This window comes from Triturus cristatus, chromosome 7, assembly GCF_964204655.1.
Source record: "Triturus cristatus chromosome 7, aTriCri1.1, whole genome shotgun sequence".
Taxonomy (NCBI): domain Eukaryota; kingdom Metazoa; phylum Chordata; class Amphibia; order Caudata; family Salamandridae; genus Triturus; species Triturus cristatus.
In genome coordinates this window covers 472,591,934-472,615,493 of record NC_140590.1, presented here as the reverse complement: position 1 = coordinate 472,615,493, position 23,560 = coordinate 472,591,934, and the positions used below count along the sequence as shown (strand labels likewise).

General features: G+C 44.5%; 1 long non-coding RNA gene across 1 annotated transcript in view; it reads left to right on the top strand.

The window, feature by feature from the left end:
• Positions 1–7,687: 7,687 nt before the first annotated feature.
• Positions 7,688–23,560, top strand: part of LOC146809941 (uncharacterized) — a 137,297-nt gene continuing 121,424 nt past the window's right edge. Inside the window, exon 1 of the long non-coding RNA XR_014965604.1 lies at positions 7,688–7,819. This is a non-coding gene — a long non-coding RNA (uncharacterized LOC146809941). The remainder of the gene's footprint in view (positions 7,820–23,560) is intronic.

Sequence of the window (23,560 nt, the reverse complement as noted above, 5' to 3'; positions counted from 1 at the left end):
AATATCCAACAGGTGGCGATCTTTGTATAGAAGTCTTTGTTGTATAAATCAAAAAAACGGCTCGGGAAAGGCTTCTGTTATGCTCACGAAGGAAGCGTAACTAAGGAAACCAAACCGAGCCGTATGATAGCGGAAGCAGCGCAAGGGGCTGAGGCACGTTCCCGCGTCTTCCAGCAAGTTGCTAGGAGGCGCGGGAATCGAGGAAAAACAGGTTATGCTTTGAGCGCTAAATCTCGAAATAATTATCACTCACGGAAGGCGAACGCTTATTATAAACGTTATTATCTTTATTGAAAATGATGCTTTCCTCGTGAGCGTGTAAATGGGACGCTTTTCAAATAAATAAATGAAGGATCGTGAATGCATGCAATCGTTAGTTTTTTGGGGAAAGTTTACGATCGCTTGAGCACATTATGAAAATAGGGATCAGTAATGTTTTATTAGAGGAAGTAATCCTGCCATAAATTGGTAGGAGAGATGCTGAAAGGAAGGATGTTAAGTATGAAGTGAAACAAACAAGTACATATTAAAAATACATAATGCATAATAGATCCTAGAATCATCACTATAGAGGTATAATGATATAATATGTAAAATATAATGCCAAAGGCAGGTATATCCAATCAATCAAGAGGTAAACATTGGCAAGAAGTAAATGGTACTTAGCTGTGTCAGGGCAGCGAACAAAAGAGGATGATTGGAGCCAGCACAGTGTACTTGTCATGTTACTAATGTTCCTTTTATTGTGATGTAATAATATTCTTTAAAGGGCTGCATGTTTGGGCAGCAAATAAAAGTATTTGCATAATGATAGCCTCCGGTCTTGTAATGAAATATATGTCCTTCTTCAATCACTCTCTTTGGTGGAGGTTTCAATCATAACGTTTAGTGATTTCTCCTACCACTCTCAAAGTGTGCCCAAAAGCCGCCTCTGGAGCGGGAATTAGGGCAGACGAGATGGAGAACCACATTCCGATCAGCTCACCAGGGAATGGCTGATTCAGAAGGAAGTTGATGTTTATTTCTCTGTTTTATGCGCTGTCCGCAAGTATAAACCTGTCAAGCTCTGCAGATGGCAGAAGGAATTCACTGGCCCAATCTAGACCAGGAGAGGCACATTTTGTAGATTCAAATGATTCTCTCTTAACGCTGTGTCTTGGCCAAGCAGCTCCATGTTGATGGGGCGGGAAGGGATTAGAGGACTGTAACAGGGTCCTAACTGAAATAGGCACACTTATATTTTGTAATTTTCAAAAATATAATCAAAGGAAGACATAGTCAAAACATTGAACATCTCTCTGTTATGTTTTTTTGCATCATAGAGGAGGTAAACGCATTTTTGGTTTTTAATATAAATGGCCTTCCATTTTGACACACTCACACATACATACATAAGCACACACACGCATGCAAACACAGGTTAAGAAGTTCAATCTACAGGGCCTCATCTATGAAAAGTGTTGCATCGCTGAGGTAAACAGCGATCCAACACTTTAAAGTGCATCCTCCTTGTGACACCATGGATGCACCGTATTTACTATACGGCGCTCATGTCGCAAGGATTGAATGACACGTTGAAAGGTGGTCTGCGTCACCCCTGCGCCTGCTTCAAGCAGACGTAAGGATGTGACACTTCTACAAGCCTTTTCTGCACCGGAACGCCCACCCTGCACACATTTTACCTGTCGCAGGTATAATGTAGTGCAAGGGTGTACAAAGTGATGCATTTGCCTAGATCTGTCTCTGTAAATTTGGTGCAGTGTGGTGCATTTTTTACTCCCTCGCAGCGTCACAAAAAGTTAACACAACGGTGGCGTAGGGCCTCATATTTAGAGCTCTTTAAAAAGGGGGGTCACTGAAGGCTTGAAAGCCTGATTAAATAATCTGTTGTGCCAAAGAATACTTCAGCCAGCACACAGTACATACTGGTGTCAGCACAGAGTTTTGTTTAGAGTACAATTATGGCATGTATAGGACATAATTAGCAGTAGATTTATGGTTAGTTTAAGCTCAAAGGGGAATATTTATCATAGGCTTGCGTCGCTTTTGTGCCATGCAATGGGTTGCAAAACTACGCAACCCTTAAGTGTGATTTATCATGTCACATAAGGCCACCTTGCATGGCACTGAGTGACTTGATAAATCTGTAGTAGCGCAACACTGCGCAAATCGTTGCGTTGCTTTACTCTTCCCAGGGAGGCATTCCATGGGTGGCACATGGGTGTTCTCACCCAACACCTATGTATTTTGGCGCATTTCCCAAATTTACCATTACTGGAGACCTGATAATTGTATTGCAATTGCATTTATAAACCGCTTACTACCCCTGATGAGGCGCCAAAAAGGATTATTGGTGGATTAGTATAGTGAAATTTGAGTTACTTTGAGTGGTGGACATGTGAGTCTGTTAGTTGGATTGAAAAGGATAATGGGGGATAGAAGAGGGAAGAGTATAGAAAGTGTTTATTGGGAGATCATAGTAGTAAGGTGAGGTTTGGTGAGAGTATAAGGTGAGAAGGAAGAGGGAAGAATCTCTAGAAATGGATTAGGGAAATCATAATAGTAAAATGAGTTTTGGGATGAGTCAAAGGAGGGATAGGTGAGAGAAGAATTTAGATAAGTTGTTTGGGAGATCATAGTATTAAAATGAGCTTTGGGGTGATTCAAGGAGGGATAGAGAAGGAAAGAGTCTAGAAAAGGTTTTTTTAGATTATAGCAGTAAAATAAGGTTTGGGATGAGTCAGAGAGTGGAGGTAGAGGATCTATTGAGAGAGGTATAGGGTGAAATATAGGGTAGTGCAATGGAGACAACATGGTGAAAACATTTGCAAAGACAATGTCTCTTGCATAGGCTAGACCTCCTGTCTTTGCCAATGCTTGTTTTAATTTAACTTTATACATACCATTGAATTATACGTGGCGACTGTCTGGCTCAGCTTCTCAAATTTTCTTAAGAGCAGCCAACAGTGGGTTATTCACTGCCAGCTCGTCTACTTTCATTAGTGGAAAGGTCTTTCGAATAAGGTGAGAAAGAAGACTGATAAACAATAATGCGTTTATGAACGAGTTGACACCTCTGCATAGGACTTCATGGAACAAGGCAGGAGCTTTAAATCACCCTCTGTTGACAGAACAGCATCTCCTGGAGTAAAGGTGGTAAGATACTCCCAAGTTAGAGAAGATAGTGACCCAGCACTTGTCGAAGGATGAACCACTCTAAAAGACTGCCTCGTTGAGTTGAAGTGCCCATGCATTAGCCTTTCATAGAAGGCAGGTGGTGGAAACTAGACTTAACCTCCGAGGGAAAACAAGGATTTTAATTTCACCCTTCTTAGTCCTAAGGGAAGACAACTTCCTTGTTCCTGAGCCTCATAAATTACATTCCCCAGGGACTGCGACATCTACAAGAGTGAGTCAAGAAACCTGACCACACATACACAATGGTCATCATTCCAAGATATTTTCTCCACACAGGTTGGACATTGGTTTTAAAAATGGCATGATGGGCTCAGAAAGCAGGGAATTGAAACAGCAAGGAAAAAAGGTGAAATGCACATTTGCCCAAAAGGCTAAAAACGAACAACTTCAAAAGTATTTGAACAAATTCCAATTCCACCAAATATTGGTGTTTCCATCTATAACTAGCAGTCAACTAGAGTTGTCTTCAGTACTTATCTCAGAGTGAGGAAATAAATGCAGCCTTCCAAGGTTCTTAAATCACCACATTCAATTTCTATTTTGTACAGTAGTTTCACTGAACTTTATGGGGTACAATTCTTGCATCTTTTATTTAGTACTCTGTTCTAAGTGGTGTTTTAGCCAAATATGCTATGTGATCAGTCAACTGTAAAAAGCTAAATGAATGTTGCCTTATTTGGCATGTTTTCTGTTTATTTTGTTGTAAATCTAAAATCTTTTTAAAAGTTATGTTCCAGGGGAACCTACCACATCCAGAGATGTTACATCTTTTCCCAATCCAAATGGTGAACCAGTATTCAGGGAAAGATATTTAAGTGGCTGTGATCCTGCATATGCGCAGTGATGTTTCTGAATACTAGTTATGAAAATCCATTTTAATCTTTTTACACAAGTTAAACAACTAGACCTCACAGCCTACCTGACACTAGTCCGTCCACAAAATTGAAACTACAGGAGCATTTTAATACTTTTCTGCTCTGAAAGGCCTAAGACAAGTAAGGCTCTCAAAGGTATAGATATAGATGGTGAATAGCCTACATAGATATCACACAATTCGACTTAATTTGAGAGACCATGGTGAATGTTACTACAAAATATACCCATAAAACCATCTGCTCCTGTCATGTTAAATTTTGATCAGCAGTCTAGGAACATGACAAACATTTTCATGAAGTAACAAGGCACCAAATACTTGGATCAACACTAGTAGTCATTACAGAATTTCAGGATTATCTGTAAGCATTAGAATACCGTGCCCATAGTGTTCATCATAAGTACCGAAAGTCGATTTTTCCCAATTGGGGACTATCAGGCCATAGTTGTAAGTTTAGCACACTCTGGTGTAACCTTTATGTCCCAGTGGCACTAATGCACCTATCTCAAGTTGGTTCAACAGCACTACGAGTAGAGTCTGTTACTTTGGAATTACTGTTGAGGCCGAGCCCCATGCTGCTGACGCTGCTGAGACTGGCTGACACGCTGGATGCTAGAGGAGGGGCAGGTATTGGGACTGGGACTGATGCAGTGGAGAAAGTACTCAAAGGAGAATGCATACCTTCCTCACTCTCCAGTGCAGTGTACAAAAGACCTGTGTGCCAAAAAGCTACAATTCCGCAGGGGAGGCATAATCGAGGAGCAATATCTTTACTTCTTCTCGTTTTTTCCTCTTTTTCATTCTGCAGCACACATAGGAAGAGGAAAGTGCCTCAAGGGCACTCCTTCCTTCCTGCACAAAAACAATCCTGCTTGCAATGAAGGCACCCTTTCACCATACATCTTTATTTTAAGGGTGAATCGTGTTCTTGATATCCCTATAACTTTACCTCTTCGCTAACCTGTACAGACATTCATGCCTGAATGGGACACGTACACAGAACGTAGGTTATTTGCAACATTAAAACCACATTTTACTCACGTTTTTGAGACAAAATGAGCAGTCCGATGCAAGTGTTTATCAAACCTCTATTTTATGCAATTAGTAGAATGTGTTATACCATAAGAGGTCGTATAGCGAGGTGGAAAAAGCTGACAGATGAGTTTAAGGTTGACTGTAAAGTGAACGAAGAGCGCCAGACATTCTCCACATAGCAGCAGCTTTTACAGGCGAGCTAAGGCCACCCTTCTGAACACGACCAGCTTTGAGAATTACAGACGTGGATAATGAAGAGTAGCCAAGAGGAGGGCGAGGAGTAAATGGATGTCACAAATAGTGCAGACCAGTGTGACAAACTGCTCAATTTACCAAGCAACACAACTATCTTCTTTTCTTGCTGAAGCCAGTGTAATTTTACCAATTATTTTTTTATGGTGGAGTAACCTGGGATCCCTGGAACAGGACACATTCCCTTTTTATAATCTGCGGACGTTTGATGTTATGTTAATTAAAATTTGTTATGTGGCCTACTCACCCCCGAAGGGGTAAATGGCGCATACAGGCCACAAAACAACAGGACTTGATCTATAGAGGAGAATGCCTTGTAAGAGGATAAAACAAGCATTTACAATGCAACGGTCTCGGCATTGTTAAAGTTAGAGCTATTGGCATTGCTCATGATATTATTTTTGTTTATGTTTTTGTTTTTAAAACATTTAAAGAAACGGCATTGTTATTTACAATGTCAATAGCTTAATCGCTCTCAAATTAGTATGGCCTGCCTCCCAGGACCGCCGCCGCGCTCTCTGTTTCTAACACCAGATGGGAGGCTGTCCTCGTGAAGCCCGGTCAGGAGGGCGAATCCCTCGCCTCGGTGTGGGTTCTTGCGCCTCCTGCTTGCGGGCTGCCAGTGCTGCGATCACCCCTCTCCTCGCTGCTGTGTATCCGAGCCCCTCTCCACGCGCGCTTGCACCCAGAAAAAACAACTGTAACTTGCACACCCGTGCCATCTGACGCCCAGTCACTTAAGTTTTCTACAGATGAATGCCCTGTTATCTTATTTTGGAAGTTTATGTATTTCTTTGCATTCTAACACTTGCTCCTGCCTCAATGCATGTACTCAGCGATCTTGCTTCACAGGTCAGCCCTTATAACCCCTGTTTTTCCCACTTCCCTTGTCTTGATTACCATGTTTTTGGCTGCCTTTTAGTAGCCCCTATCAGAACCCCCCCCGCCCCCCCGCAACCACCCGTTCCTGCGCGCACAGCTATCCGCCGAATGCTTATTCTTTCCACATAGGCGCGCTCTCGTTACTGCTATTCTTCTAGTGTAACTATCCAGATTCAAAGATTTATTCGAGCTCCCCATAAGAGGTCGAGCCCATCCGGTGGAGGGGGTGGGGGCACCTATGTTGAAGCATGAGGGAATTGTGTTGGCCTATACCTGTCTCTTCCCCTGTGTTTGACTCCTCAGTTCTGGTGTTGTCCTTGAGGCCAGGCCAGCAGGCAGTGGCGCGCGCACACACTGAGACCACCATGATCACAGCTCAGATTGTGTATTTGAGAAGTGGCTGCTCTTGAAGTCTGCTTTTTAATGAGACGGACAAATTAGGTGATTAAAGGATGGTCATTAAGCTATCAGCATGAAACGATATTATAAGTAATGTGTGGAATGGAAATTGAAGTACATATTGACGAATAATAAGGTTTTATTGTAATAAACATGGGCAGGTTAGGCTAAACCTGTGAGTAGAGATGGAAATGTTCTATTTTCTACGTAAAATGTGTTCATTGGTAATTAATTGAAGCAAAATTCAAGTTAAAAAATGTTAGACCCCCTACATATGGCTGCCACCTCGCTACCATGTTTCCAGTTCACTGCTTTCCTTTGACAATCAGGTGCGTCCTGGCACTTATGTTATTGGCTTGCTTAAATGATAACTTCTCTTTTGTGGTCCGTGTTCAAGCAACAAATCAGCAGCTGGTGAGAGCCTCGTTGTCATAGTGAACAGTCATTACTCCCGTCAAAATCTACTTACTCCCTAAGCCAGCTCAATGATGTCATCACTTAGATGCCATCATCACGCAGGTTCTACTATCAGAAGGCTTGGTTGTGCTCGGTGCCAGTGTTTTCCCACTATGCAAGCAGAGCACTCCTGCACACGCCGCAGAACCTTCGCAAGCGCGCGCGGTCCCTTCAGCGGGACTCCTTGCACATCGCCTGAAGCAGCCAGCTGTCACACAAGGTCAAATGCGAGGTGCAGGCAACTGAACTCAGCGAATGCTACAAGTTACCCCCAGAAGATGCTGGAACAGGGTACAGGCGACCCTACTTCTACTGGGCGTTTGGCCGTTTCTGTGCTATACGTACTTTTCAGTTTAGAAAAAGAGTGCCCAATGCAGTGGAGAGGCGCATTAATAGCACGAATTAAAGCATGCGCGTGTGTAGTAGACACATCTAAGAAGCACGCTTGAACACGATTCTAGCACTCTATTAAAATAAGATGTCATTCTAAGATCTATTTAAAGATCACGTTTATTATTTATAAAATAAAAATAATAAATAATAATAATAATAATAATTTGAAAACCAGCTGCTGATTTGTTGCTTGAACACAGGCTTTTACTTGCAAGATCCAGGCTCTGCGTGATAAGCTGTGGATCTTCCTGGTTCAGTCTTTTTATGCTGTTCGACACACGGAGGGCTGGAAACGGATGCGACCGGATGATCAACAGAAAATACAAGCAGGTATGTGCTCTCGCTTCATTGCTGCGCATTCGTAATTATCCACTTGCAAGTAATTGTTTATACGTTTTGGGATGAAGTAGATGGGTTTATTAACCATAGATGTGGCGATTTTATGCTCGAACGTTTTAAAATGTCAAGCATGGCGGGGAGGAACAGGAGATAGTGACGCCTTTCTCCGAGGTCAAGCAGAAATGCCTCAGAGAAACGCAGCGTCATGTTCGGATTCGGGGGCGTGTTTTTCTTTCTCTCCTCTTGCCATTGGCTGGAATGTTTACATTCCAGAGGAGAGAAAGAAAGTAAAAAACACGCCCCCGAATCCGAAAAAGACGGGGCTTCTTTGGAGAGACAAAGCTCTTCTCCAATGGCTGACCAGCATTTAAGAGGCCAGCCAATGGAGAAGAGGGAAGAAGAGGGGCGGGTTAAAGCCCCACTTCTAAAACATTGAATCTCGCGAGCGAGACTGCGCAAGCACAGCCTTCGCTAGCCGAGACCTAAAAGGAGTTTAAACAACCATGTTTTATGAAAGTTCTTGAACATGAGTCATGCAAACATTCGATGAGCTTGAGCTAAAGTGATTTAATAGATATTAAAACTCTGGGTGGGCTGTAAAAAGAGACACTGCTCCGCAGATAAAAAGGGCTTGAAAAGAATAAAAGGTCCCATGTGTGCGACAAAGAAGCTTGAAAATTACACACTTGCGTATTGGAACCCAGTGAATGACTCTCAGTATTAGAATAGATGGGAATCACGAAGGAATATTGCACACCATTCGAACTGCAGTAATTCTTATAGTTAGAAGGCGAGTAAAGATATAATCAGCCACACCCACATAGAGAGTGTTACCATAGCCGAGCAGGCTTGTGATGAGAACTTGAATAATGGGTTTACTTAATTGTATTAGAAGCCTGTTAAAAATGTTGCCCAACATGCACAGGCTCCCATAACAAGCCTTGCACGCTGAGGTGATCTGTTCCATTATCGATAAGGTGTTATCCACAACAATCCTCAGATTTGCCGCTTTCTGGGGAGTGGGAGCAGAGACGAGTTCATTATGCCAGCAGTTAGCAGACCAAAGAGAACTGGCTTTATCAAACAAAAGAACCACTGTCTTATCGTTGTCGAGCTTAAAGCAGTTGTCCTTCATCCACATGGCCAATTACTCAGTCCTGAAACTTAAATCTTATTGCTTTGGTATTGTCAGCAAAACTATTATCAATTGCACATCAACCACATAAGATCAAATATCAAAGCACAAGCTCTAAAAATGGCTGTGAGAGGGCCATGTAGATGTTGAAAAGTGTTTGACTAAGGGACGATCCTTGTGGAACACCGCAGGGTATAGGGACAGGGTTCAATTTGAATAGAGAGAAATGGATAGAATGATAACTTCCCAAACAAAAGGAATGAAACTATCTAAGGGCATTGGAAGACAAACCTATGTCATGCAATCTTTTAATCAATATAGCATGGGACATCTGTCAAAGGCTGCCCAGAGGTCAAGAAGGATAAGGGCTGCAGGTCTACCTTCATACAAACCTTAACCTAACATGATCAGTGGCATGCAGTAGGGCATGGCCTAAGCCCTGTCTGAAAGGGATCCAAAAAAGTATTATGCTTTAAATTGGAAGATAACTGGATACTTATCAGTTTTTCAAAAACGTTACCCAGAAAGGCGAGCAGGGATATAGATGGGAAGTTGACCAAATCTAAAGGGTCAGCCAATGGCTTTTTAAATAAAATGGAAGCACATTAACATGATTTCTTGCAGCTGGGAAATCAGCAGTTTGAAGAGATAAATTAAAAAGATCCCTCAATAAACACAGAAAAAAGTGGAATTGATTAAATTATATAATGTGTTCAAGGGTCTACATAGGATCCCGACCGTATAGACTGCATGTTTTTCCACTTCAAGTGGGATGATGGTATTTAAATTGGCTAGGCAACTATGTGGTTTGGAATGAGGTTTTCCCGAAGATATGATAGAGATTTGCAGGAAGGCTAAGGGTGAAGTTGGAGTAAATGTTATTAATTCTGTCTTGGAGTTAGGACAAGTTGGAGAAGAGGGAGGTTGATGTGGGAATGAATTGAGTGGTAGCTGATCAAATACATTTCAAGGCTATTCATTTTTTCACAAATTGCTGGCACAAAATAATCTTACTCTCTGTTCACACAAAAAAGGAAGTGGAAGCCACCTTATTGATTTGTCAGACAAAAGACAGCATGGTGTTGAAGAAAATACCCAGATTCTTAGTTTTCTAGCTTCGATAGGAGTTGATTTGAGGATGGAAGGCAATAGTAAGAAGACAAAGTGGGGAGAGTGTCTTCAAGTATTAAGATCCCTGTCTGACCAGAGTGTAGCTTAAGACTGTACTATCACATGCAGGAGGCTACAGCCCAGTGGGGTCAAAGGTATTATGATCTGTGGCTTTATCAAGCCTTTGATAATTTGCATATCATGAGCATATGCATAAAATAATCAAACCGAAAGAGCTGATGAGGATGGTTAAAGGTGCTATGTGTGCATGATAGAGGATATGGCTTACTAACGAGTCTTGGAATAAGCAGCTTGGTATACAAATTAGAAAAAATGGGCACTGGTCTGCCTGATCAATTCATTTTGGTATTCATTTCTTATGTAAGCAGATCATACCCAAATCACCTCGAAGACTGATGAATACATTAAATTTGTTGTGGCCAACTTTCAAAATACTATGGTGCTATATAGACATGTATGTCCAGTAATTAACTTAACCTTAACTAAAATAAGACAGAAATGTCATAACTATCAATTCAAAGGACCAATTGGCAGCACAATTTATATCCACAAGCTTTTAGGAGTCCTGCTGTGACTACCAAATGTGTGAAAAATCTTGGAGTTAAACTTGGTTCACACTACTGCAGCACATATTATTGCTTACTCCTGCCTGGCTTCTCTTCATCGTCTCTCAGACTCTGATCACATCCACTTTACAGAATTGGTACACAATACAGGTTATAAACCAACCCATCATCCAGTCTCATCAACATGTGCTTGATACAGCTATCGCAGACCTAGTTATCTTTGTATTCTCAAAGCCTTTGCTTGCAGATGCATTCGACCTGGTGGGAGGGTCTTTTTTTTATATCTGCTACTTCTCTGAGGAATGCAATGCCCTTGTGTGGCATGTTCATTTACTACAATAGCACCTTGATACTCAAGGGGGTAGTATTCACACTTTATAAAAATAGAGTCCTTGCTTGAGTACAACCCAAAAGAAAGTATCTAATCCAGTCAATTGCCAGTGACCTGATTAATATGATATGGATCGTGTGCAAGAGTCAGTGATGGTCAATGGTGTCAAAAGCACCATACAGATCTAGGATAATCAATGCTAAGGCAACACCGCCATCCAGAGCCATATGTATGTCATTCAGTGCAGCCCACAGGAAGTTCTTCTTGCTATGGGTGGAGCTGAAGCTAAACTGCAGAAAACAAGGACAGAAGTCTGATTCAAGACAGGCGAGTAATGATGTCCTCAGATGAGAGAAGATGGAAAGATTCAAGAAGAGGGTTGTCAGCTGGACTGGCACTCATACAGTCGGCAGACGAAGTCAGAGCTTGAGATGGCAAAAAGAAAAATCTGATATCTTCTATCTTTCCTTAAAACAACGATGCCTAACACCACAGATCGCTAGAGAGGGAGGAGCAAAACACTTACTACAAGCAGGGTTACTAAGGACTCTTTTCAGTTTGAAGATTGCTATAGAGGCATCAGAAGAGTTGGCAGATCAATGTTTTATCATAAGATATATAAGGGCATTAGAAGTGACTAATAAGGGCTGGCTATAAAGGGAAAGCGATATATTCAGGTTAACATGGAACTCCAATACCACTGTAAGAAGGGATGATGGATGGATCTTCACAATTACCTTATCCAAATATAATATTAGGTCGCGCTTATTTGGTTCAGGACTTGTATCCTGCCAACACTACACATTGATGTGATGGCAACTAGGAATACTACTTTCCAGGAAGATTGTTACAGAGTGGACTTATTAACGGGTGGACATAAAATGTAACAAGATTATTTTGGGGTTTTCAAGTCTATAGCCTACCTTTGGGGAGGAAATTAATGTTTTGGCTATTTGAGTTTGATGAGCACTTTCCAGATTAAGGACATAAGTGATAAAAAATAGAAACATTCTTGACCAGACCATCAAAATCATGTGCCTTTCTGATCCATTCTCAAAGTATGTGGATGTAAAGCCTAGGCATTTTACATTTTCAGGAGCTATGCTGCATCTGTCCCCAGTGATGTGCAATTCGAGCAAAATGTTCACTGCACATGACCCACTTGTGGCTTTTCATTGTTGTATAGCTAAAGATGTAAGCTTGCTTTTTTTGTACTGTGAGATGGATTGCATGGTCCCGTGCATTAGTCACAGCCCGATGGATTTTTTCCTTCCTGAAGAGGTTCTTTGATTTGTACTCACCATCTTGTTCAGTTTCTTCATTGTGTTATCATGTCTGATAGGATTAACACTGACTTGTTGATCAATACTGGCATATAGAATTTCATACTGAGGTAGTGGCTCTTGGATACAACATTAGAAAGGTACCTTCCTTCAAACTTTGCTTGGCCCATCCCAGAAATCCTCTCCTTTTAGCAACTCCAGTTTTTAAAATCAAACCCCTATATGTTTGCTCTTGGACACTATGAATGGGAGACCCCTATGATCTCCAATGCTCAGTACCTTAGTAACAGTCAAGTAGGTTTCCATCTTCAACTTTCCTCTTGTCTTGGAATGTCAAATGGACTTGCATAATAGGACAAATATAAGCCTTTCTATGTAGGCACGGGGATTGATCTGCCTCTGGTATACCCATGCTGTCAGAAAGGGAAGCTGTGCACCCAAAAACCTATAAACAGAGGTGTGGAGGTGCTTGCCCTCTTACTTCCCCATCTAAATATGCCATTAAGCACTTTTCAGGGACGTTTGTTAACCCATAATAAACGTATGACCATAGTACTGCGTACCCCATTGAAAGAAATGCATATATGAAGTATTGAAAATAACCAAACACATAGAGCATCTTCAGTAGTGTTAGATTTTGAGTATTGCCCAGCCACAGACATAGGTAACAGTTTCCACCTTTCCATTTTTTCCATGAGCCCCATCAAAGTGTTAAATACATTAGTTAGCAATGTGCTTTCCCAAGCCAGGAACATTTGGATTTTCCAGCTATCTAATTGATTCCAGTGCTCGGACCAGGGGCAACTCTAACACCTGCCCCCTCAAATGAGCCCATTGGAACAAACTTATATTTAGACCATTTTAGATGAAGACCAGAGACCTCTTCAAACAAATGAATATTGTTTACTGTCTCTGGTAAAATGGAAAGGGGGTACTGTTAATATATTAAGATATTAAGCCCACAAAGACCAATCCAATCCCGTAAGTAATAATACCCTTTCACTTTATTTCTATCCTTATGGCCTGTGCTTAAGGCTTCGTGGCAAGAGCTAAGAACAGCTGGGACAGAGTGTTCTTTACTACAGATCACATTTCTCACTCATTTACTCCTATAATTGTCATGGTGGATTTAAAAAAAGATCTAACAACATATATAAAAAAAAAATGCAAATTGATTATTTTGCAAATGAAACAGGTACTCTCATTGTACCAAATAGGAGGCATTCTCATCATCCCAGCAGGCTATCCCTACGCTTGATTCAAAATCTGATTCAAGTGTTACCTGAGATAGTGTCCTTCTATTACTGGCTGATGTCCTGCCAGCAATAAATCTTGCCTGCTTAGGGTGTACTAGGGTAGTCTTGTGGGGTATCCAGCAGAAAGACAATATTCTGATCAGGAGTTTTGCGTCTATTCTGGGAAAGGAGACTGGCCAATTTAACTAAAACGCTGCTGATCTTTGTTTTCATTCAGGAAAACTCCTCTTTGAGATTCTCTTATGGCACTGATAGGTGCAGCAATACAGAGTAATATTTATAGAATTCCACCATTGAATCTGTCCAGGCCCGGGACTTTGCCTGAACTCAGTCTCCAATGGCATCCATCACCTCTGAACAATGATTTCCGAATAGAACGGTGCACTTGCTTCTGCGTTGATGCCCTTTATCAATCTCATCTTCACATATTGGCACAGATTGTGCATCTAGGGTTCTGTAGAATACAGCAAATTCTTCACATATCTACTTGGTTCCCAGGGACTTCAATGGAGCCCAGCAAATGTTGTCCATCAGCTCATTTTCTGCTCTCCTGCAATAGCCCGGCCATGGTTTACCTCGATCTGTTCCTCTTGACACAATTCTGTGGCAACAGATTTTTGGGTACACTGCTTCAAGCTGACAGGTTTTCCTAGTGAGCCAAATCATCTTGTATCCCACTTAATGTACAATGACACTTCATCACACTGACATTTGTGGATCAATGGCAAGCGCTTAGTCCCATATGAGTGCCTAACCTGTGCCGGTCATTTCTGAGCCTCGTTGATACAACTCATACAACCTGAGCTGCTCGCTGTTCTCAGGCCTCATCTATATTTAACTGAGTGCTAGTCGGAGAGATGCATTTGCAGCAAACACTGGTCATGTTTGTCTAAATGCACGGTCTATAATACCTATGGTCATCTTTCCTGAAATATTGATATGTTAATGTGTGTCAAGGACACGTCAATGTATCCATATGGATCATATCACACTGTAGGATCCATAGGCGCAGATTCTGCACAATGCGTTGCAGGATCCGCAGGTTCTACTTCGGAACATGAGTAAACACCTCAGTCCTCCTGGATTGTTTTGTCACACAGACCATTGTTCAACAGTAAAGGCTTTCAGGAAGACAAAATGCAGAGGGGATGTGAATCACTGGCAGTTTTCTTCATATTAGCATGATGGACAAGTCTGCTGCAGTGAAAGTGTGATGATTATGTGATTGAAAAACATATCCCCTGACTGAGAGGTCACAGCAAAATATTGTAATTGGTGTGTTTGTACAAAGAATTACTAAATTCGGTCACAGCTAGTGAACAAATGGGTAAAGCCCTGAGTTCAGGAACCTTCTAGTTACGGGGAAAATGAACTGTTCTAAAGTACCATCTGCTTACATCCATTTTTTTCCATTTATAAACAGACATTTACTAAGCTTCTGAAATCACTATCTTTAAATTACCCTTTAAAAAAAGGTTAGTGTCCGTAGATAGAAAATCCGAAACTTCATGGAAACCTTATACCTAGCAGAGTTTAAACACTTCCCCCAATATGATGCTACCTATCCGGTATGCATAAAGGGGGAAGTGTGTCACCAAAATAACCTGTTCCTTTTTTAGGTCTCGCCTAGCTATTGCGTAGCAATCGCAATGCAAGACTATAGTAAGGGGCTCCCAAAAGTGGTCCCAAAAGTGGATTGCATGGCGAGCACGCGCACAATCATGTGCATCGTGCCGCCATGCAATCCGTTTGGCATCGTACTTCAAAGGGTCCGCTCCCCCGCCTGGAATGCGCTCACCCACCCCCGCAAAGCGTGCGTGCCACGCTCCGCCGGGCATGTCTTGTTTCTCTTGAAACATTCTTTCCGTCTCCTCTTGCTCTCACCCCCTCTCACTGTGCAATCTCGAGAAAAAGCAGCCTTTCGCTTGTTGTAATTGTCATTTTTATATTCCACAAACCTCTGCGTCCTTGCACGCGCACTTGGCTTTATTCACTTAAAAGGACTGTACCTAGAAGAGTCTTGGGAAGAAGGGTTAACGGTTGGCACGGTTTCTCCTCCACTTTGTCTTTTTTTGCTTTGTCAAAGATTTGGGGAGTTCAGTTCAAGTGGCCATGAACTTTTAAAACTTTCATATTCCCTCTAGAGAATATTCGTTTTGCTTTTGAAATATAATTACTGCCTGTATTAGAAGAAAACAATGTATTTCTCCGTACCCTGTAGATCTTAATTTGTTCAATTACGGTAAATAAAAATAGCATGTTACCATGCGACGGATAGTTTATATATAGATAGTCCTCGATTGCAGTGCCTCGGTCCCCAGCAAGCCAAGCATCCATGCAGGCCACGGCACTTTTACTTGGCACGGATTCTGCTAAGTTTGTATCTTTACAGATAGCTGTACACTGCCTACCTGGACAGGCACGGAGTTATTATTTACCTGTTATTTTAAGTATGCCGTATGCGCCTATAGGTGCAACCGCGAGCATGTCTTAAGTAAATCGTTTTTTATTTCTGAAATGCTCTAGTGCTTCAGTTCGAGTCGCACCTTGCCTCCAGCAATGGATGTAAACCAGTCTTCCAAATACAGTTCTATTGATTTTATCTACAGTAAGCACAAACAAATGATTGCATATAGCAACTGATTGAGAACCCCCTCTGTGCTAGTTTCGGAAGCACTCTAATTCCAGCGCCTTTGTGTCAAGGTGGCCATCCGCCATTGATCGCTGTGTCAGAGGCGGTGTGCCCAGGGCAGTTCTTCAAGTCAGCCTCTGCACGGAGAATGTCCGGGACCCTGCCCGTGCTCGGGGTGTTGAGATTACACGTGTTCAGGCACCGTGTGCTTCACTTGATGCTGCTCCAGGATTTGGACATGGTTCATGTTCACATCTGGTGATTGAGAGGAGCGTGTGCGGGTTCTGCATGTTGGAACCTGCCCTGAGGCGTTAAGCTGTTAGTAACTACCAGTCCTCTTTAAAGTTTTAAATTTTCTACAAGTAGATAAGTTAGCCTGTGCTCCCTCGTAAACATAGTCCGCCACCATTTTTTTTTCCTTTCTTAACCTTTGACTAATGGCACCCATTACTCAAAATACAATTAAAATTTGAAAGATTTTACTCAGTTAATTCGCGAACTGTGCCAGTTGCAAACGCTAATGTGCATTCTAAAGACGAGCACGCAGCCTGTCCTCGCGATAGAGACGAAGTGCTCTGCTAGTGGATCAATGCTGAACACAGAGGGTGTGGCTTAACGGCTAGAGCGGCCGACCTGAAAGCTTGGGACCCCAGGTTCGAGACTGGCAGGAAGGCTCAAAACATCCTGTGATTCTGGGTAAATCTCTGAATCTCCCCATGGCTAAAAACAAATTTAAAAAAAGTGATCTATCTATCGTATCTATCGTATCTATCGTATCTATCTATCTATCTATCTATCTATCTATCTATCTATCTATCTATCTATCTATCTATCTATCTATCTATCTATCTCAGTTTTATAAAGCTCAAACTCGACCCGATGGTATCAGAGCACTTTACATTGCGGTCACATTTTTTTTTAGCCATGGGGAAATTAAGTGATTTACCCGGAATCACAGGATGTGTGAGCCTATGTAAAGCGCTCTGATACCATCCGGTCGAGTTCGCGCTTTATAAAACTGCTATGTATATATATATATCAGTCACAGGTAGACGTTTCCCCCGTTGTTGAACCACGCAGACACGCGCTCGCTCCTGCCCCACTCCAAATGGACCAGAGAGCGGCAGTATAGACCACTCCCAGGCCAGCCCTGATCTGAGCGGAGTTTGGGTTGCACGTGGCCCCCTGTGTGCCTTTGAGCTGTTCTTACGTAAGGAGTTTTGTATATATGCTGTGACTAACAGTAACCGACCATGGCAAGGTGACTTTGTTCAGACTTGAGTGGAGCTAACCCACATCGACGCTAACTTAATAAAAATAAGCATTGGCATAGCCAATAGGTCTCGCTTTTGGGACATTATAAGTGTTTACCCATGCAACAGTTGATGTTGTTGCACCATGGATATTGTGCTGCATAACTAAATACTTATAAGGTCCCAAAAGCGAGACCTATTGGCTATGCCAATGCTTGTTCTACGTTGGCAGTCTTTGTGTGCCTAGCAGAGGTTTGGACGGAGTCGGGTACGTGTATTTTCTCTTACTTGTGTTTCTGGGTGTAGGCGGCTTGCTTTAGCGGACGCGGTTCTTTCATGGTACACTATCACACCCTGCTTTAGAGGGTGCTATGTTTTTGTTGCGGGCAGCGGCGCTGAGCGTCCATTTGCCTGTTTGTGCATGCCTCCTACTCTAATGAGTTTGCTCGCCTAACTGGCTTCTTTTTGTGGTTACGGGCGCTTCCTGCTTGTTGGCACCTCCCACGAGAGGGCGGGGGCTGTGGGACTTCATTGCTTAGTGATGAGTCTTTTTGCAGGAAGAGCCCGTCTTCTGCATTTTGGTTTAGTGCTGACATGGAGCAGGCTGCCTCTTGCTCTGCTGTACCTACGGTGGATGCCCTACGCCTCCTGATCAATGAGGCTGTGGAGCCTGCTTTCAGGGCACAGGAGGTGGGTGGTCTTCCGTGAAAGGTGCCTCGCCCTGTTCCCTTGCCTGATGCGGTGGACTCTGAGGAGGAGGATGGTGTGAGAGGTCATTTTGTTCAGGGAGCTGAGCTCTCTGACATGTTCAGCCATGTCAGGAGTAAGTTGGGGTTTCATACTCCTGGGGTTGATGGTCTGGAGGATGATTTGTTTACGCAGTATCATCAACCTGATCCTGACTCTTTGCTTTTGCACAGTACTGCAAATTGCTGACCCATGAATGGTGGGATGTTGACAAGTCAGTTTTACCTCGCTTTTTGGGTAAACGTTATCCATTGGAGGGTTTAAGTGCAGTCAAGGTTGATAATTTAATATCTGGCCTTTCCTCTCAGGGCATGGTTCTGTCAAATTATGCCCTTCCTTCTGACCCAGTCGATTAGAAGGTTGAGGGTGCTGTGAAGTGGTCCTATCCCGCTTCCAACTTTTCTGCGCGGTCTATGGCCTATTCCAACTATATGGTCCAGTTCCTGTTGAAAGATTTCCAGGCTCTGGCTCTTCAGTTGAATGAGGGTGAAGATGCCTCCTCTCTGTTGGCTCTCATGGAATTCCAGGTACGATACCTTCCAGACATTTCCTTCGATAATTTACGTGCAGTGGCTGCTGCTTCCGTGGTTTCCATTGCTGCACATCATCATATTTGGATGCAGACTTGAAAGGCGGATTTCTCTCAGAAGTTTGTCCTGCTGAAGTTGCTGTTTTAGGGTTCAAAAGTGTTTGGGCCCCAGCTGGAGGTCCTGGTCAAGCAGTCGGCTGAATATCGAAAGCTTATGGCTGCCATTCGACCTCCTTCTCGGGGTCGTGGGTTTGATTATCATTGTGTTTTTGCCTTTCCTTCAGCCAGGGGCACTCAGCAGCCTTTTTGTGGCAGGGGTTGTTGCCGGGGGGCCTGGGTATGACAAGTGCCGGTCCCAGTCCTATGGTTCTGCCACCACTCCTTCTCCAAAGCAGTGACTATCCACCTTTCCCGGTTTGGGGTCGCCTTCACTTCATTTGTCATCGATGGCTGGGTCTTTCTGATGCCTGGGCAGTTTGGACTGTGACTTCTGAGCGAGTTTTCATCTCGGCCCGCTCCAGTGTTCCGGGAGACTTCTCTGCCACGTCATCCTCTGAGGCGGGCAGCCTTGTTGGAGGGCATTCGGCTTCTCTTGGAGAAGGCTGCAATAGTGGAGTTTCCGCCTCTGGAAAGAGAGCTAGGTTGGTATTCCATCCTCTTTCTGGTCTCCAAGAAGGATGCAATGGACTTGCACCCTGTGTTGGATCTGAAGGGGGTGAATCTCTACATGTATCATTGCCCTTTCAAGATGGTGACTTTGCTGTCTATACTTCTACTGGTGCACCAGGGGGGCTTCCTTGCCTCCCTCGACCTGATGGACGCCTACCTGCATGTTCCCATCCATCCAGCGGATCAGAAATGACTGTGCTTTGTGGTGGACACCCAGCACTTTCAGCTCCAGGTGCTTAATTTCTGCCTTTCATCAGCAACAAGGGTTTTCACAAAGCTCTTGGCCCCCCTGGTGCGTATTCTCCATTCCCGGGACCTTCAGTGTTTTCCTTACCTTGATGATTGGTTGATTGTTTCTCCTTCTTTCTCTCACTCACAGAAGGATGTGGCTCAGGTCTGTTGTCTTATGGAGTCTTATGGGTTCCTTATCAACCACAGGAAATCCTCCCTTCAGCCCTCCCAGACTCTGAAGTTCCTCTGGGCTCTCTTCCGAATGGTGTTCCTGTTCCAGAAAAGACAATTGACTCTGTTCAGGCACCTTTCTTGGGTGCTGTCTCAGTCTCAAGTGTGTGCCCAGCTCTGGTTGCGGAGTTAAGGGGAGATAGCCTCCACTCTGCATCTCCTCCCTTGGGCCTGTCTGCATTTGTATCCCCTTATGCATCACATTCTGAGCCAATGGGATCCTGCCTTTCAGGCCTATGATGCCCTTATTCCTGTGTCTCCAGAGATTCGAGCTTCCCTTTAATGGTGGTTGTCCCCTCAGAATCTCTCCAGGGGTTTCGATCTTCTTCCTCCTCCTGCCATGGTGGTGTTGTCGACTCATGCCAGTGCCATGGGATGAGGTGCGGTCCTGGGGGTTTCAAATGCCCAGGGCAGATGATCCCGTGTTGAGGCTCTCCAGTCATCAAACTGGTGGGAGTTGAAGGCTTTTTTGTTGACCATTCTTCAGTTTGCTCCCCTCCTTCTGGGCCGGGCTGTTTTTGTTCAGACCGACAACCAGGTTGTTTGTGTTTAGAGGAATCTCCATTCTCCGTCGGAAGTCTGACTTCCTGGGAGGGAGAATGGGCCTTTGGACTCTTTGAGCATGGTGTTTCCGTCCTCTGTGACCATGTGTCTGTCTCCCCCTTTGTTCCAGCAGATTCTCTCCCGGTTCGGCCTTCCTAAGCTGGATCTTGTTGCCTCCATACACACAGCCCTTCTTCCATGTTTTTGTAGCCTGGTTACATCTTGGCAGACCTAGGCGATCGATGCTGACTCCGTTCCGTGGTCCTGGGGGATCCTGTTTGCCTTCCCACCCTTTTCCTTGATTCCCAGGGTCCTCAGTGTTAGACCTGGCACCTTGGCGTGAGTCTCCCTTCCACTTTTTGCTGATGTGCCTCATTGTGTTTTGTTGGTGTTAGCTGCTCAGAGCACTGTGACACTGCTGATCAGTGCCACAGTGCAAGTGCTCCCTTTTAAAAATGTATACATTGATTGGTGTCCATGATTGAGTCATTTGGTTTACTGTCAGACCCTAGTAAAGTGCACCAGGAGTGCCAGGGCTTGTAAATACAAATACCGCTGGTGGGCCTGCAGCACTGGTTGTGCCACCCACAGAAGCGGCCTAGTAAAATATGTCTAGGGTCTGCCACTGCAGAACCTGCGCGCAGTCTGGTACTGTCGCGCTGACTGCGCAAGTGCCCCCACTTGCCAGTCCCTCAACCTTCCCTTAACTACATATTAGTCACCCCTCTGGTAGGCCCAAGGGCAGGGTGCATTGTAGGCATAAGGTAGGACATGCCCTGATGTGTGTGGCATGTCTTAATAGTGAATTACAGCCATTTTCGTTTTTCACTATTGAAGGCTACCTGCTCTCCATAGGCCAGAATGGGCTGCTGGAGTCACTACACGCTGTGACCCCAGTGGACTCATAGAGCATGGTAGAAAGTCATGTTTAGTATGCCTGGACTCAGAATAATAAAATACTTCTTTTAGTAAAGTTTATTTTAATATCCTGTGTTTGTAAATACTACTTTTAGAAAGTTAGTATTTACTGATCTGGCCATTCAGTCCGCCTCTGCGCTGTGTGTGTGTGTGTTCTGCCTAGCAACAGTAAGGAGCAGGGTTGGGGAAACCCCAGAGACAGGTTGGCTGCCAGGTGGTGGGTAGAGAGATTACACCAGGATGGGTGGGAGGAGTACACCCTGACTCTTGAATAGACCTGTGCTCTGCCAGCACAAAGCCGGCGCCGCCCCCTGTGGAGCGGCTGATGTCTCTGCCCTGCTGCTGAAAGGAAAGCGCAGAGTCACCATAACAAAGTGCTCCAGAACTGGACTGAGCCAGGCCCAGGCCCCCTGGCGCTAAAGAACAAAAGAATTGGTGTATAAAAGTAGGAGCCTGGCTCCTAAGAAATCAGATCGTGTTGACGCCAAGACGAACCTCTGCCTGAAGGAGAAGGACCTGGAGAAGCTGAAGGAGGAATACTGTCTCTCTGCCTAAGAGACTGGCCTGCAGTGGGTGCCTGCTGCTGGAAGGAGAGGAAGAAAAGACTACAGAAAAGACTTTTAATCAACTTGTGCTGAAAACAATCTCCAAGGGCTTGCTAGTGAACTTGCCCCCTGATCTGCGCCCCAGGAACAGTGGGCGCTACCTTCCTGAAGAAGAGGAGAAGTGCCAAGGAGTGATTCTGCCAGCTGACCCCTGAGAACCTGAGCATCCCCTGACCTCACTGAGCAACGCGACTTCTGCTGCTGGTGTGGCTGCAAACAAAGTAAAGGCCTGACAGCCCGAGCACCGTGAACAGCTGCCCCCTCGAGCCGTAGCTCGCAAAGTAAGGAGGAGAGTCCTGCGTCTGAGCGCCGAGCCCCCTGTGACCCCGCCGGGTTGTGGAGGCTCTTGTGAGGACCGTGCCCTGGTTCGCCGTGCGAAGCTGACAGCGCGCTGCGCTGTGAAATCACCCCCGAGACTGCCCTCCTGCTTCTGACCCCCCTTCGCGGCGACCTGCATCCTGCCCGAGCGCCCCACGAAGCTCCGCTGTCCCCTGGACACTTGGGACGCCAGCGCGACGTGGGACACCCCTGGACTGGACCGCGAGGCCGCCACGCACCTTCGCCGTGAATTCTACAAGGTATTGTGCCAGCGCGTGAAAAGTACGACCCGTACTTGCTTTCGTACGGACCGTACCGATCGTCCCAGGGCTGAGTCCAAGTGTTAGTTTGAAGCGTACTGCCTTTTATGTTTGAGCGTATTTACTGCCTGGAAGCAAGTTCGCACCGTACTGACGCCGGGAATCACCTGGTTCGCCTCGTACATTTGCCCCGTACTGACTGTACCAATATCCTGGTTCGCGCTGTAATAATAGCTTGGTTCGCACTGTACTGCCTTTTGACCCGCTCTGAGTTCGCACCGTACTGAGGAAGCCGTGTTCGCACCGTACCGGTGCTTCCCTCCAGGTACGGAGCGTCCCTGACAGTCCGAACCGTACCCGCATAGAAAACCATTGCCGGTGCTCACGCGAGAAGCGTGAGGTACGGCAAGCGTACTTGTGCTCACGCGAGAAGCGTGAGAAACGGCAAGGTACTGAAAAAAACTTTGCCCAGAGCATCCCAAAGGCGCTACGAAGTGCGCAGAAGACCCAAAGAACTGATTTTAATTATAACTGTGCCATTTTTACAACTGTGGACTGCCCTTAAAGCATTTTGAGAGTAACTGGATTATTTTACCAAGAGAACTGTATTTATGCAACCTGCCTGAAAGAAAACCTTTTATATAAAGAATCCTATTTTTGATAAATACAGCCTTGTGTCTTTGTGTGGTGGGGAGGTGATTATTGTGTGGGACAACTTGAACGCTTAACCTATATGCCCTCTGGAAATCTAGCCTGACTGCTCGCGCCACGTTACCTAGAGGGTGAGCAGGGGTTATTTTTAAAGAGGTGATCCTTTGCCCTGACTTAGAGGAAAGGGTCCCTGCTTGTCGCAAGTGCATACCTGCGCCAACCAGAGACCCCGGATTCTAACATTGGTGGCAGCGGTGCGGATTTACGGATTTGCGTTCTTGGTGTCTGCGCAGTGATTACTAACCATTGCACAGTGGACAGTCCAGTAGCTTAAACCACAGAACTTTTTCAAGTTTTAATTTTCGCTTGCCAAGGAAAAAGAAGATCCCTTGCGTTTGAAGCCATGCCGGGCTCAAACAGCACAGCATCTGAAGCCTCTGAGA